This window comes from Prionailurus viverrinus, chromosome X (assembly GCF_022837055.1).
Source record: "Prionailurus viverrinus isolate Anna chromosome X, UM_Priviv_1.0, whole genome shotgun sequence".
NCBI classification, from domain to species: domain Eukaryota; kingdom Metazoa; phylum Chordata; class Mammalia; order Carnivora; family Felidae; genus Prionailurus; species Prionailurus viverrinus.
In genome coordinates, this window is record NC_062579.1 from 81325338 (window position 1) to 81340532 (window position 15195).

The following is a 15195-nucleotide window of genomic DNA, read 5'->3' on the forward strand; positions in this document are numbered from 1 at the left end:
AAAGGGAACCCTCTTGCACTGTTGGTGGGAATGCAAATTGGTGCAGCCGCTCTGGAAAACAGTGTGGAGGTTCCTCAGAAAATTAAAAATAGACCTACCCTATGACTCAGCAATAGCACTGCTAGGAATTTATCCAAGGGATACAAGAGTACTGATGCATAGGGGCACTTATACCCCAATGTTCATAGCAGCACTCTCAACAATAGCCAAATTATGGAAAGAGCCTAAATGTCCATCAACTGATGAATGGATAAAGAAATTGTGGTTTATATACACAATGGAATACTACGTGGCAATGAGAAAAATTGAAATATGGCCCTTTGTAGCAACGTGGATGGAACTGGAGAGTGTGATGCTAAGTGAAATAAGCCATACAGAGAAAGACAGATACCATATGGTTTCACTCTTATGTGGATCCTGAGAAACTTAACAGGAACCCATGGGGGAGGGGAAGGAAAAAAAAAAGAGGTTAGAGTGGGAGAGAGCCAAAGTATAAGAGACTGTTAAAAACTGAGAACAAACTGAGGGTTGATGGGGGGTGGGAGGGAGGAGAGGGTGGGTGATGGGTATTGAGGAGGGCACCTTTTGGGATGAGCACTGAGTGTTGTATGGAAACCAATTTGTCAATAAATTTCATACATAAAAAATGTTTAATTTTGATTTTACTTTACACTATAGCTAACATACAGTGTGTAATTAGTTTCAGGTGTACAATAAAGTGATTCAACGATTCCATGTATTTCTCAGTGCTCATCAAGATAAGTGTATTCTTAATCCCCTTCACTTATTTCACCCATCCCACCCACCACCTACCCTCTGCTAACCAGCAGTTTGTTCTCTATAGTTAAGAGTCTCTCCTTTGGTTTGTTTCTTATTTCCCCTTGTTCATTTGTATTGCTTCTTAAATAGCACATATGAGTGAAATCATATCGTATTTGTCTTTCTCTGACTTATGTCACTTAGCATTGAAGTCTCTAGATCCATCCATGTTGTTGCAAATGGCAAGATTTCATTCTTTTTTGTGGCTGAATAATGTGTATGCATGCGCGCGCGCGCGCGCGTGTGTGTGTGTGTGTGTGTGTGTGTGTGTGTTTGCATGTGTATCACTTTTTTATCTATCCATCTACCAATGGACACTTAAGCTGCTTCCATAATTTGGCTATTGTAAATAATGCTACATAGGGGTGCATATATCCTTTCAAATTAGTGTTTACATATTCTTTGGGTAAATACTGAGTAGTGCGATTACTGGATCATATGATAATTCTATTTTTAGTTTTTTTGAAGAACCTCCATACTATTTTCCACAGTAACTGCATCAGTTTGCATTTCCACCAGCAGTGCATGAGGATTCCTTTTTTCCCACATTCTTGCCAACACTTGTCATTTCTTGAGTTTTTTGTTTTATCCATTCTGACAGGTGTGAGGTGACATCTCATTGGGGTTTCGACTTGCATTTCCCTGATGATGAGTGATGTTGAGCACCTTTTCATGGGTCTGTTGGTCATCTGTATGTCTTTGGATAAATGTATATTCATGTCTTCTGCCCATTTGGGAAAAGCTTTCAATTAGCAATAATCGCGCCTTGGATAAACCTCATTGGCTACGATACTGCCACTGCGCAAAGCTTCTTCTGCCCATTTTTAAATTGGATTATTTGTAGGGGTTTTTTTTTTGGTGTTGAGTTTTATAAGTTCTTTATATATTTTGGATACCTTTATCAGATATGTCAATTGCAAATATCTTCTCCCCTTCAGTAGGTTGTCTTTTAGTTGTGTTTATTGTTTCCTTTGCTGTGCAGAAGCTTTTAATTTTGATGTACTCCCAATAGTTTATTTTTGCTTTTGTTTCCTTTGCCTTAGGAAACATATTTAGAAAAATATTGTTAGGACTGATGTCAGAGAAAATACTGCTTGTGCTCTCTTCTAGGATTTTTATGGTTTCAGGTCTCACATTTAGGTCCTTAACCCATTTAAAAAATTTTAATTTCAGTGTAGATAACATACAATATTATATTAGTTTCAGGTGTACAATACAGTGGTTCAACAATTTCATACATCATCCAGTGCTCATCATGACAAGATTTCTTAATCCATTTTGAATTTATTTCAGTGTATGGTGTAAGAAAAAATCCAGTGTCCTTCTTTTTTATGTAGCTTTCCACTTTTCCCAACACCATTTGTTGAATAGACTTTTTCCCATTGTGTATTCTTGCCTCCTTTACTGAAGATGAATTGACCATATAATCATGGGTTTATTTCTGGGCTCTCTATTCTGCTACATTGATCTATGTGTCCACGTTTGTGCAAGTACCATACTGTTTTGAATACTAGAGCTTTGTAATATAACTTTAAGTCTGCAATTGTGACACATCCAGCTTTGTTTTTCTTTTTCAAGATTGCTTTGGCTACTCAAGGTCTTTTGTGGTTCCATACAAATTTGGGGATTGTTTGTTTTAGTTATGTGAAAAATGCTTTTGGTATTTTGATGGGAATTGAATTAAATCTGTAGATTGCTTTGGTTGTATGGACATTTTAACAATATTTGTTCTTCCAATCCATGAGCATGGAATGTCTTTCCAATTGTTGGTGTCATCAATGAATTCTAGTTTTCAGGGTACAGGCCTTCTCACCTCTTTAGTTAAGTTTATTTCTAGGTATTTTAGTATTTTTGATGCAACTGTAAATGGGATTATTGTCTTAATATTTATTTATTCTGCTTCATTATTAATGTATAGAAATGCAACAGATTTACGTGCATTGATTTTGTATCCTACAACTTTACTGAACTCATTTATCAGTTCTAGTAGTTTTTTGGTGGGGTGTTTAGTATTTTCTATATATAATATCATGTCGTCTGCAAATAGTGAAAGTTTTAAATTTTCCTTATCAATTTGAAGGCCCTTTATTCCTTTTAGTTGTCGGATTGCTACGGATAGGACTTCCAGTACTATGTTGAATAAAAGTGGTGAGAGTGGACATCCTTGTCTTGTTCCTGTTTTTAGGTTGCAAGCTCTCAGTTTTTCCCCATTGAGTATAATGGTAGTTGTGGGTTTTTCATATATGGCCTGCATTATGTTGAGGTAGTTCCCTTTAAGCCTACTTTGCTGAGAGTTTTTATCATGAATGCATGTTGTGCTTTGTCAAATGCTTTTTCTGCATCTGCTGAAATGATCATATAGTTTTTATCCTCTCTTTTATTGATGTGATGTGTCACATTGATTTGTGAACACTGTATCACCCTTGCATCTCAGGAATGAATCCCATTTAATTGTTGTGAACTTTTTTTTTAGATGTATTGTTGGATTCAGTTTGGTAATATTTTGTTGAGAATTTTGCATCATGTTCATCAGAGATATTGGCCTGTAGTTCTCTTTTTGTAGTATCTGGTTTTGTTATCAGGGTAATTATGGCCTCATCAGATGAATTTGGAAGTTTTCCTTCTTCAATTTCTTGGAATAATAGTTTGAGAAAACTAGGTATTAACTCTTCTTTAAATGTTCAGTAGAAATCACCTGTGAAGCTGTTCCATCCTCGACATTTGTTTGTTGGAAGTTTTTTGATTATTGATTCAATTTCATTCCTGGTAATAGGTCTGTTCAAATTTTCTTCCTGGTAATAGGTCTGTTCAAGTTTTCTATTTCTTTCTGATTCAGTTTTGGGAGGTTATATGTTTCTAGGAATTTATCCATTTCTTGTAGGTTGTCTAACTTGTTGGCATATAAGTTTTCATAGTATTCTCTTATAATCTTTGGTATTTCTGTGGTATTGGTTTTTCTTTCTCCTCTTTCATTTCTAATTTTGTTTGAGTCCTCTCTCTCTCTCTCTCTCTCTCTCTCTCTCTCTCTCTGTCTGTCTCTCAATGAGACTGGATAAAGGTTTATCAATTTTTTTTAATCCTTTCACAGAATCAGCTCCTGGTTTCATTGTTCTATTGTTTTTTGTTGTTGTTGTTTCTATTTCATTTATTTCTTCTCTAATCTTTGTTATTTCTTTCCTTCTACTGTTTTTTTTTCTAGTTCCATGTATTGCTCTAAACTTCCCACTTAGAATAGCTTTTGCTGCATCCCAAAGATTTTGGACTGTTCTGTTTTATTTTTATTTGTCTCCATGTATATTTTGATTTCCTCTTTGATTCCTTGGTTGACACATTCATTGTTTACTAGCATGTTATTTAACCTCCATGTATTTGTGCTTTCCAGATTTTTTTCTTTTGGTTGATATCTAGCTTCATAGAACCGAAGTCAGAAAGGATGCATGGCTCGACTTTGATCTTTTTGGATTTGTTGAAACTTGTTTTGTGGCTAATATGTGATCTATTCTGGAGAATATTCCATGTGCACTTGAAAAGAATGTGTATTCTGCTGTTTTAGGATGGAATGTTCTGAATATATCTGTTAAATCCATCTGGTCCAATGTGTCATTCACAGCCAGCGTTTCCTTGTTGATTTTCTGTTTGGATGATCTGTCCATTGATATAAGTGGAGTGTTAAAGTCCCTGCTATTATTGTATTACTATCAATAAATTCCCTTATGTTTGTTATTAACTGTTTTATGTATTTTGGTACTCTCATTTTGGGTGCATAAATATTTACAATTGTTATATCTTCTTGCTGGATTGTTCCCTTTTTGATTACAGAGTGTCCTTTCTTTGTGTCTTCTAACAGTCTTTGTATTCAAGTATGTTTCATAGGATGTAAGTATTGCTACCCCAGCTTTTTTTTCAAATCCATTTGCATGATAAATACTTCTCCATCCTTTCACTTTCAATCTGCATATTTCTTTAGGTCTGAAATAAGTCTCTTGTATGTGGCATAGATGGATCTTTTTCTTTTTAAAAAATTTTTAATGTTTATTTATGTTTGAGAGACAGAGAGAGACAGAGCACGAGCGGGGGTGGGGGTGGGGAGAAAGACAGGAAGACACAGAATCCAAAGCAGTCTCCAGGCTCTGAGCTGTCAGCATAGAGCCTGACGTGAGGCTTGAACCCATGGACCGTGAGATCATTAACTGAGCAAAAGTTGGATGCTTAACCAACTGAACCACCCAGGCACCCCTAGATGGGTCTTTTTCTTAAAATCCATTCCATCACCCTATGTATTTTGATTTGAGCATTTAGTGCATTTACAGTCAAAGTAATTATTGATAGGTATGTATTTACTGCCATTTTGTTACTTGTTTTATGGTTGTTTTGTATTTCTTCTCTGTTCCTTCCTTCCCTTGCTCTCTTCTCTTAGGACTAGTTGGCTTTCTTTAGTGATATACTTGGATTCCTTCCTCTTTAGTTTTTGCATATCTATTACTCATTTTTGATTTGTGGTTGCTGTTCAAGTTATAATGACATAAATTTGTGGTGTGTGGATTTTTTCTTTGCTTATTATGCTCCCTGCAAAATGCTGAACTAAAAAGCACTGGATTCAAAGTGTTATAACTCATGAATGGGCGTGGTCTGCCAGACAATTTAAGCTTCTGAATGCCATCTGATATTTCAGGCTCAAGGCAATTAACAAAAAATATGCAGATTGCTGTTGGGGTGCTAGCTTTGATGCTTTAAATGTGGTTTGTAATGGGTCCCTAAAATTAGAGACAGATTTATCACACCCTTATTGACAGGTTTGGATTATTCCTCAGTCAGTGAAAGAGGGACAACCTTCAGGGATTGTGTAGAAAGTTTTTCCCTCTGTCTCTGCTCAGGCAGATCCTGTCCCATTTTTCAAAGCCTAGCTCAGATACCACCTCCTCCATGCAGCCTTCTATCTCTATGGCTTTTGCATGTCTGGAGAGTTCTGAAGGTGGGGATTTAGAAGTTAGAGGGAGCTGAGAAAGAGAAAAAGGAGGAGAAAGAGGTCAGAGCAAAGGACATAGAACGGAGAGGTAGAAATCCAGGAGGGGTTTGGGTTATCAGGGGGAAGACACAGAATTAGAAAGAAGGAATTCTTTAGGGAAGGAGAAGGCTGAGGTTGTTTTAAATGAAGAATCAAGAGATTGGAATATTTCTGATCTTATTCTTTTCTCAGCATCACCTTACCAGTTAAAGAAAGCTGCTTGTTGTTAGCCATTTTATTTATTTGTTTGTTTGTTTCTTTGTTTGTTTATGTGTTTGTTTTTTGTTCTAAGGCAGAAGTCTTGATGTGTCCCAAGAATCCCAAATGAACCCTTGCCATTCAAAATTGTCTTCCTCAAAGTTATTCACTTAGGTCATAATAAAAGTTCCATCACAGAAGAAGAAAGAAAGGCATTCTACCTTAGGATCATCACCTCATTCTCTGATCCCAGAGAACATAGACGGCCAGAGAACTCACAGAGACAAAAAAAAATAGAGACAGTGACTTCATTCAGACAATAGGTTAACTCTCTCAAAAGAATCAAAGCCTGCAACTTTAATGCTACAAAGAACTAGAGCACATGAGTGGGAACAGGACATCACATGTTACCCGATAGGGGCCTCTAAGAATGGAGGGAGAGATGCCTTGACTTGTGTTCTTGTCTGAAATCTTAGTAGGTTCAAGGGCTTATCCAGACCCAACTGGAGTCATTGCACCGGACTGTCACATACAAAATAGTTAAAGTGACTGAAATAGAGGTTACAGGCTTTATTCAGTTCAGGCACATCTGGGAATGCCTGACATCAGATAACTCCCTGAGCCAAAGTAGGGTTGGGGTTTTCATAGGATGAGAAGAGAGGAGTATAGAACTGTGGTCTTGCCCCAGGATGCAGTATTTTTTATCTGTAAGTGCCACACAACTTGCTGTCGACATGGTTGGAGATTGTTCTAGTTTATTACAGCTCTCTCGGGATTGTTGGTGCAATCTCATTTTGGCTGCTGTCAGAGCAGTTCTTCTGAAAATGATCTTTGTTAGCCTGTGGGTTGTCTATTAACAGTTTAATGCCAGTTGAGGTACAGAAACAGAGAGCTAGAAAAGAAAGAGAACAACAAGAAGAAATAAAAAGAAAGGTGACAACATTCCAAGCAAGGAAAACCTGGGGTTTGTTTTAATTCTTTTTTTTTTTACTTTTTTTTAACTTTATTTTTTATGTTTTAAAATTTACATCCAAATTAGTTAGCATATAGTGAAGCAATGATTTCAGGAGTAGATTCCTTAATGCCCCTTACCCATTTAGCCCATCCACCCTCCCACAACCCCTCCAGCAACCCTCAGTTTGTTCTCCATATTTATGAGTCTCTTCTGTTTTGTCCTCCTCCCTGTTTTTATATTATTTTTGTTTCCCTTCCCTTATGTTCATCTGTTTTGTCTCTTAAAGTTCTCATATAAGTGAAGTCATATGATTTTTGTCTTTCTCTGACTGACTAATTTCACTTAGCATAATACCCTCCAGTTCCATCCACATAGTTGCAAATGGCAAGATTTCATTCTTTCTGATTGCCAAGTAATACTCCATTGTGTGTGTGTGTGTGTGTGTGTGTGTGTGTGTGTATATATATATATATATATATATACATATATATATATATATATACACACACACACCACATCTTCTTTATCCATTCATCCATCGATGGACATTTAGGCTCTTTCCATACTTTGGCTATTGTTGATAGTGCTGCTATAAACATGGGGTCCATGTGTCCCTTCGAAACAGCACACCTGTATCCCTTGGATAAATGCCTAGTAGTGCAATTGCTGGGTCGTAGGGTAGTTCTATTTTTAGTTTTTTGAGGAACCTCCATACTGTTTTCCAGAGTGGCTGCACCAGCTTGCATTCCCACCAACAATGCAAAAGAGATCCTCTTTCTCCACATCCTCGCCAATAACTGTTGTTGCCTGAGTTGTTAATGTTAGCTATTCTGACAGGTGTAAGGTGGTATCTCATTGTGGTTTTGATTTGTATTTCCCTGATGATGAGTGATGTTGAGCATTTTTTCATGTGTCGGTTGGCCATCTGGATGTCTTCTTTGGAGCAGTGTCTATTCATGTCTTTTGCCCATTTCTTCACTGGATTATTTGTTTTTTGGGTGTTGAGTTTGATAAGTTCTTTGTAGATTTTGGATACTAACCCTTTATCTGATATGTCATTTGCAAATATCTTCTCCCATTCTGTCGGTTGCCTTTTAGTTTTGCTGATTGTTTCCTTCATGTGCAGAAGCTTTTTATTTTGATGAGGTCCCAGCAGTTCTTTTACAGTTGCCTCAGCTTTCACCAATTCTATGCACCCTTCACTCAAGTACACAAATTCTCAAGTTCAAACCTCAAATTTTCCCCTTCCCCTGTGGCTTAGCTCTATACATCCCACTGCTCCCCCTAATACTCCCCTACACTCCAGTTTTATTGCCTTTGTATTCTCTGCCCCATAGTTACAGGAAAGGTCACATCTTGTTGGGTGGGGAGACTGAAATCAGGGAGAAGAATCATGGAGAAGGCTGTATCTGAGTTAGGCCTTGAGATTGGACAAGATCTGCCTGGGTAGAGGCAGAGGGAAAAAACTTCCAGAAGCATACAATGGTATGAGTTTGTTAATTCTTCAAATAGAATATTATGGAGAACTTTCTTTGTGTCAGGCATTAATTGTGTTCTGGGTAAGAGTGTGGGTTTTGAGGACAAAGACTCAAACCCCAAGGCTTGCCACTTCCTGGCCATACGAAGGGTTGTGATCAGCTATAACATAATCAATGAAGCAGGCTGGGTGGAGGTTGACAAATTAGAGAGCAAAAGTCCTGTTTAACAAGGACAACTCCTGCGCAGATGCTGGCAGTCATAGCCATGTGGTCTAGTTGGGTGTGATATTCAGATAGTTCAAGAAAACTGAAATTCTGGATTTTTATGTGAAATATTTTTTTTTAAAATACTGGCCATTAAATTTAAAAAGATACATTTACAAGTTACACTGCACATATCTGTAGGCTGGTTCTCTTCATGGATGGCAAGTTGTCCCACTCTGACTTAAAGGCTTAACTCTTGGGGGTGCCTGGGTGGCTCAGTCGGTTAAGCGGTTGACTTCAGCTCAGGTCCTGATCTCACAGCTTGTGAGTTCGAGCCCCTCATCAGGCCTTGTGCTGACAGCTCAGAGCCTGAAGCCTGCTTCAGATTCTGTCTCCCTCTCTCTCTGCCTTTTCCCCACTCATTCCCTGTCTCTCTCTCTCTCTCTCTCTCTCTCTCTCTCTCTCAAAAATAAATAAACATTAAAAAAATTAAAGGCTTAACTCTGTACTTAGTAGAACAAACAAGACCCTCCAATAAGCACTTCTGTTTCATTTCCAGCCTTGTTTTCCCCCTACATCTCTCCTTCTCTGCCACTCTGTGGCCCCACATAGTAAAATTCTTGCCCAGATGAACCTTTGTGTTCATGTAGAGGTCACTGAAGAGCTTTTCTCCATCTGCCCACTTCAATTTTCTTCTCTGGACTAACATCTCCTATTCTTCAAGAGCCATCTCCTTTCAGAAGCCTTCACTAACTCCTTCCCCATGCTTCCAAAACCCCTGGACACTATTAGCTGCATCCTATGGCCATTCCTTGTCTACTTGTCTTTCTTTTCCATGAGTCTGAGTATATTATGCATGGGACATAAGCGCATGCAGTAGATATGTGTTTGGTAAAAGAATGAATGGAATAAATGTATGTTTCCAATGTCACTTACTATATGTAAATATGCACCAAGAAAAATATATAAGTACCCTTCTGTATCCACTCATCCATTTTTCCAGCAAATACTTATTGAACACTTATTTTATGCCAGGGACTGTTCTAAGTGATGGAGATACAAGAATGAACATGCCAGACAAAGTCCCTGCCTTCACATATCTCATATTTTAGTGTGGGAAGACACTAAGCAAAATATTTAATCTAATGGAAGATGGGGATAAATGCTATGAGAAGAAAATAAAGGCAGAGAAAGGGCTTAGAGGGTGACAGGTATACTTTCTGACAGGGATCTCTGGGAAGGTACTTTTGAGGAAAGGCTTGTGGGAAGGGCAGGAGCAAACCATACAAATAGACAGAAAAGAACATGCAGGCAGAAGGAACAGTAAGTGCAAAGACCTGGGGTAGGACCATGATTAGCATATTTGAGGAATAGCAAGGAGGCCAGAGTGGCTACAGAGGAGTGAGCAAGGGGGAGAGTGGTGAGAGTTGAGGTCAGAGAGGCAATGGAGGGCTAGACTGTCTTATCATCACACCTCTCAGTCATTCATTGAACACACACCTTGCTGAATAATGGAGTAAGGAATATGAGTCTTGGTGGGATGTGTGGTGGCAGTGCCAGGGAGATATGTATAGGTCAAAAACAGTTCTCCCCACAGATACATGCTTTGTGTAGCGCCTTCTCTACCCAAAGTCTTTACCACAGGGCTCTCAGATGCAGGTCCCACCTGAGACCAGGCACTGTTTGCCTTGGGAGGGTCATGAAATGGTGGAGATTGGCCAAAGTTACTTCCTGCTAGTTGGGGTTGGGACCAGGCTGCGCACCTCCGCCCAGTTGGAAAGGGCTCTAGAGTCGTTATTCATCAGATACGTTACTGTTTAGAACAAGTCCTGAGTTTCCCACTTTTTACACCTTTTACCCTCCCAGGAAGTCATACCAAAAGAGAAGACCTATGTTCTGCTTCCTGCTTGACCTCCACAATGGGTTGTGAGAGCCAGGGCAGGTCTGGTGCTCTGTGCAATGAAGGATCAAGACTTGGTCTAATGCTATATGTCACATCTGTGCCTTGACCCTTTCTGCCTGATAGGCCACTTGATTTCTAACTTTGGAAGTGGGCCTTCTATAGCTATCTTCTGGTAGCTGCACCTGGGTGGGAGTATAGCTATACTACCTATTCAAAAGCAGTGGTAGTGGTGAGGTTGGACTGAAGCCTCAAGGTCCTTGCCTTTCCTGCATGCCCTGACATTCTTACCATTAATCCTTCTTCACAAGCAAAGGTGCGAGGCCATCTCCAGGGATGACACCTGGGTGCCAGCAGGCTTGTAAACCCACCCTGCCCAAGTGGGACTCCATCATCTTCCTGGGGTGCAGAATGAAAGAGCATCTCCTCTGAGGGAGAGACACAAGGTTCCATCCAGGACTGTCAGAAAACCACTGGGAAAGGCTCAGGCCAGGCTCCCTGCTGAGTAGCCCTGAGCAGATCCACAATATGAGGAATAAGGGACCACAGGAAGGTCAGTGCTTGGGAATGCTGTAATGGATGGTAGTTCTGAAGAAAAACTTGGTCATCCTTGTAGCTTGGTCTGGGGCTACTTGCTGCATAAATTCTTCCTGAGCTGTGACATTTTCATACTTTGAGGCACAGTTTAACCCCTTAAATGAGCACAAGGAGGAGGACACAATTTGTCAAGGGCTGGTAACTCAGAGGAAGCTTGCACATTCCTGCTTTGCTGATTTCAGCTCTGTGCTTCCCCCAGAGTTGCTGTTGCAAAGGATTGTGGGAACCCTAAGTCTTCCTACTCATCAGAAGTACAGAATTGTCTAGTACTTCTAGTACAGGAAGGCTTGAAGCAATAAAGGAGGCTATGAGGATAGGGGAGCTGCTGTACCCCAGTGGCCCAACCCTCCGGGAAGAGGGAGGGACCCCAGCTAGGGGAGGGGGACAGATACTTCCCTTAGACTCTAAAGGTTAGAGCACGCTGTGAGCTCAGACAGGCCTGGATTCCTGGCCCAAACTGTTTCTTTTATGAGCTCTCCTTGTAAATTTAGGGGCATATTAGGAACCTGGACATCCCTTCACTTTAAACTAGGAGCCACAAGGGGCGCTTGGATGGCTTAGTCGGTTGAGCGTCTGACTGAGGCTCAGGTCATGATCTCACCGTTTGTGAGTTCGAGGCCCGAGTTGTGCTCAGTGCTGACAACTCAGAGCCTGGAGCCTGCTTCAGATTCTGTGTCTCCCTCTCTCTGCCCCTCCCCAGCTCATTCTCTCTCTCTTTCTCAAAAATAAACATTAAATAAATAAATAAACAAGATCACATGAAGTGAGCCAGGTACAAGCAGTTGGTGGTGGGGACTGAGAGAGCCCCATCTGAAGGCAGCAGCCACTCCTAAGGTCCTCTCAGTTGCCATGCTGAAATCTGCCTGGATGGCTCTCCCTACCAGTTGTTTTATGTTTATTTTTATTTACTTTGAGCAAGAGAGAAAGAGGGAGAAAACAAGTGGGAGGGGCAGAGAGAGAGGGAGACAGAATCCCAAGCAGGCTCCACACTGCTGGTGCAGAGCCTGATGTGGGGCTCAAACTCATGAACCGTGAGATCATGACCTGAGCCAAAACCAAGAGTCAGACACCCAACCGACTGAGCCACCCAGGTGCCCCTCTACCAATTGTTTCCAAGAGAAAGAGCTTCACACAATGATTTTAGAAACTGCCCACATGTTTCAATGTTGATAAGGAATTGCATTTGTATTTATACAGCAAGCACATCTAATACTGCTTACTATATGCAGACACTGTTCTAAGCATGCGGCAAATAATAGCTCAGACAATTCTTAGGACAATAACAACCTCACGAGGTAGATCTTCCTTTACCTCATTTATTGATGAGAAAAATGAGGCACAAAAAATTAAGTAATTTGCTCCCAGTCCTTCCTCAGCTGGTAAGTGGCAGAGCCGGGCTTAAAGCCAAGCAACCTGACTGTAGTCCATGCTCTCTGACTCTATGTTCTGCTGCCTCATTAAAACTAGCAAATGAGCAAACACAAAACAGCAAAAACAAACACCGTGCAGGACAAAAACCAAGCAGGCGAGCAGATGCAAAAACAAGCCCTTCATTTGCTTCCTCTGCTTGAAACCCGATCCGGCACAATTGGACACCTTTGCTGTTTTCCTCTGCTTTTGTCGTTGGTCTTCTTTGTCAGTTTCTTCATGCCCGACCCCCATCTTAACAACACTCTTTCTTAGATATTCCCAACGTTGATTTGTCTTCAGCCCTTTCATAAAGCAACCTGGCCTCTCAGTCTTGTCATGTTTGCTCTCTGAAATGCTACCTCTCACTTTTCATGGTTCATTCTCTTTCCCTTCAAAAATTCTACTCAAATCCTTCCAGAATCCCTGTCTCCTGCCAGGCGGATGCCCTGGAACTTATTTTGCAATGAGTATTTGGGGGCTCACAGCCACCCCTTGTAATGGCCCACATTTCTCTTTCTATACTGGTATTATTTGCTGTGTCGCAAAATGCAGTCTTTTATAGACATGTACTTCTTAGTATCAATCCCTGTTTTCTGTGTATTTGTCTTATCTTTCCAGCAAGAGTGGAATCCAGGAAAGCAGGGGCTGTTTTGTATTCTACTGTCCCTTTTGAAGTGCCAGGAAGTCACATCACATAATCGGCAAAGGCATGAGCTTTGGAGAAGTCGCACTTGGACCCAAGCCTTGGCTTTCCACTTACAAACTCTGTGACCAATGAAAACTCACTTGACCTCTCTGAATCTCCTTCATAGGATTATTTTGAGACATAATGCATACAGAATGCTTAACCTGGGGCCTGACTATCATCTGGGAAGCCTTAGCATTTGACAACTCTTATTACCATGTCCCAGGTACCTTGAATCAGCTTGGGCAGCAGCAGAAGGCTTCAATCACTTGGCTCTAAACAGATCTCTAGTCCGTAGGGTTAACTTCACTCAGGTATATGGCATTTTTAGGAAGTGTTGAATAGGACTGGTTGGGAAAAAAAAACCACAACAACCCAAGGCTCTACAATTATACAATTAGAATGTAATCTTTTTTTTTTTTTTTGGTTGAAGTTTGACCTCTGCTAATTGGAAGGAATTGGAAGGAAATGAGAAGATCTAACACCTCTTTGGGTTGAATAGGTGGGTACATGTGTGTGCACACGTGTGCAAGCTTGCTCCTACACATACATGTGATTTTTCTCAAAGCAGAGCCTACGGCATGTGTTTGTACAGTGCGTCAACACAAATTGCCTAGGAGTAGGCTTCCCCAGATACTTTAATGTACACAGCAGGTTGAGTCACACTATCAGTTAACATAGAGTTCCTGGTACTGACCCCTTCCAGACTCCCTACTATCGCTAGATAAGCAATCCTAGGCTACTCAACACAAGCTGACTCATACTTACTGTTAAAACATGACTTGCCAAAGGAGAACTTTTTGCATGATTCTTCCGTCCAGGAAATGAAACAAAGATTTCCCAAATCTAAGAGGAGAGAACTTCCATGATCCTACCTACATACACTCCTGTTTCACAGTCTTATTGGAGGTCACTTTTGGCAGTTCTCTGGAGGACTTCCAGGAAGGTGTCCAGAGAGCACATTTAGGGACTATGTGTTCACACCAGGTTGTTTGTTGAGAGAAATTCCAGTCCTTACACACAGGGATGGAAAGGAGAAGAGAAACTCACTGCTTAACACTATCACAGAATTCACATGAGAACCCATAGTCTGGGACTCTCAGTCTCCTGGTTTGGAGAATTGTAAAATTATGTGCCACCTCTTCTTTTTACTGTTTTCAAGACAAGTAGGTGTTAACCTGGAATAAGGAAGTTGTTAATGAGAATGATGTTATTCTAGGTTTGTTTTTCAACAAATACACCAGGATCATGCACATCCAAGTGAGTGATACCCTTTCAAATAGTCACTTTGACATATCACAAACTTGGAAAAGTGAATTCACCAAACATAACTATGCCCAATCCTTCAAGTCACAGTATACCATAAGTTTTGAGCACATATTCTGGAGTCAGCTGACTTGAGGTGAGGTCCTGACTCTGGCGTTTATCTGATCTTCAAAAAAAATTCTCTCTGAGCCTCATTTTTATCAATAGGATGGTTACCAGGGGCTGAAGCTTTGGCCAGCAACAGCCCTATCTTGAGGAGGATGACTGGCAGCCATTTCACAACAGCAGACTGGTAAAGGAAGATTAAAATGGCTGCTCACTAGATGTGTGTCCTAAAGGATGGGGAGGGGGAGCAGGAGCCAACGGGTACCGCCCAGCGAAGAGAACACAAAACTACCCAATACATGTGTAATAGGATGTGGGTTATATAACAGGAATAGTTGAGGTCAGTTGAGAGAGGTGAGAATATGAGTCCTGAGTCTATCTGTTGCTGTACACGAGATTTATGTAAATTGCTTCATTTCCCTAAACTTCTATTTCTTCACCTTTAAAATGGGGATAATAATCCTACTTACCTCATAAGACTGTGAAGAAGATTAAGTGAGATATTGCATATAAAGCACTTAGCACAATGCCTGGCCAATAATGTGTGCATGCATGTGTGTATGCGTGTGTGTA

General features: G+C 40.4%; 1 pseudogene; it reads right to left on the bottom strand.

Moving 5' to 3' along the window:
- Nucleotides 1–1504: 1504 nt before the first annotated feature.
- Nucleotides 1505–1629, bottom strand: LOC125158066 (uncharacterized; annotated as a pseudogene).
- Nucleotides 1630–15195: the final 13566 nt, after the last annotated feature.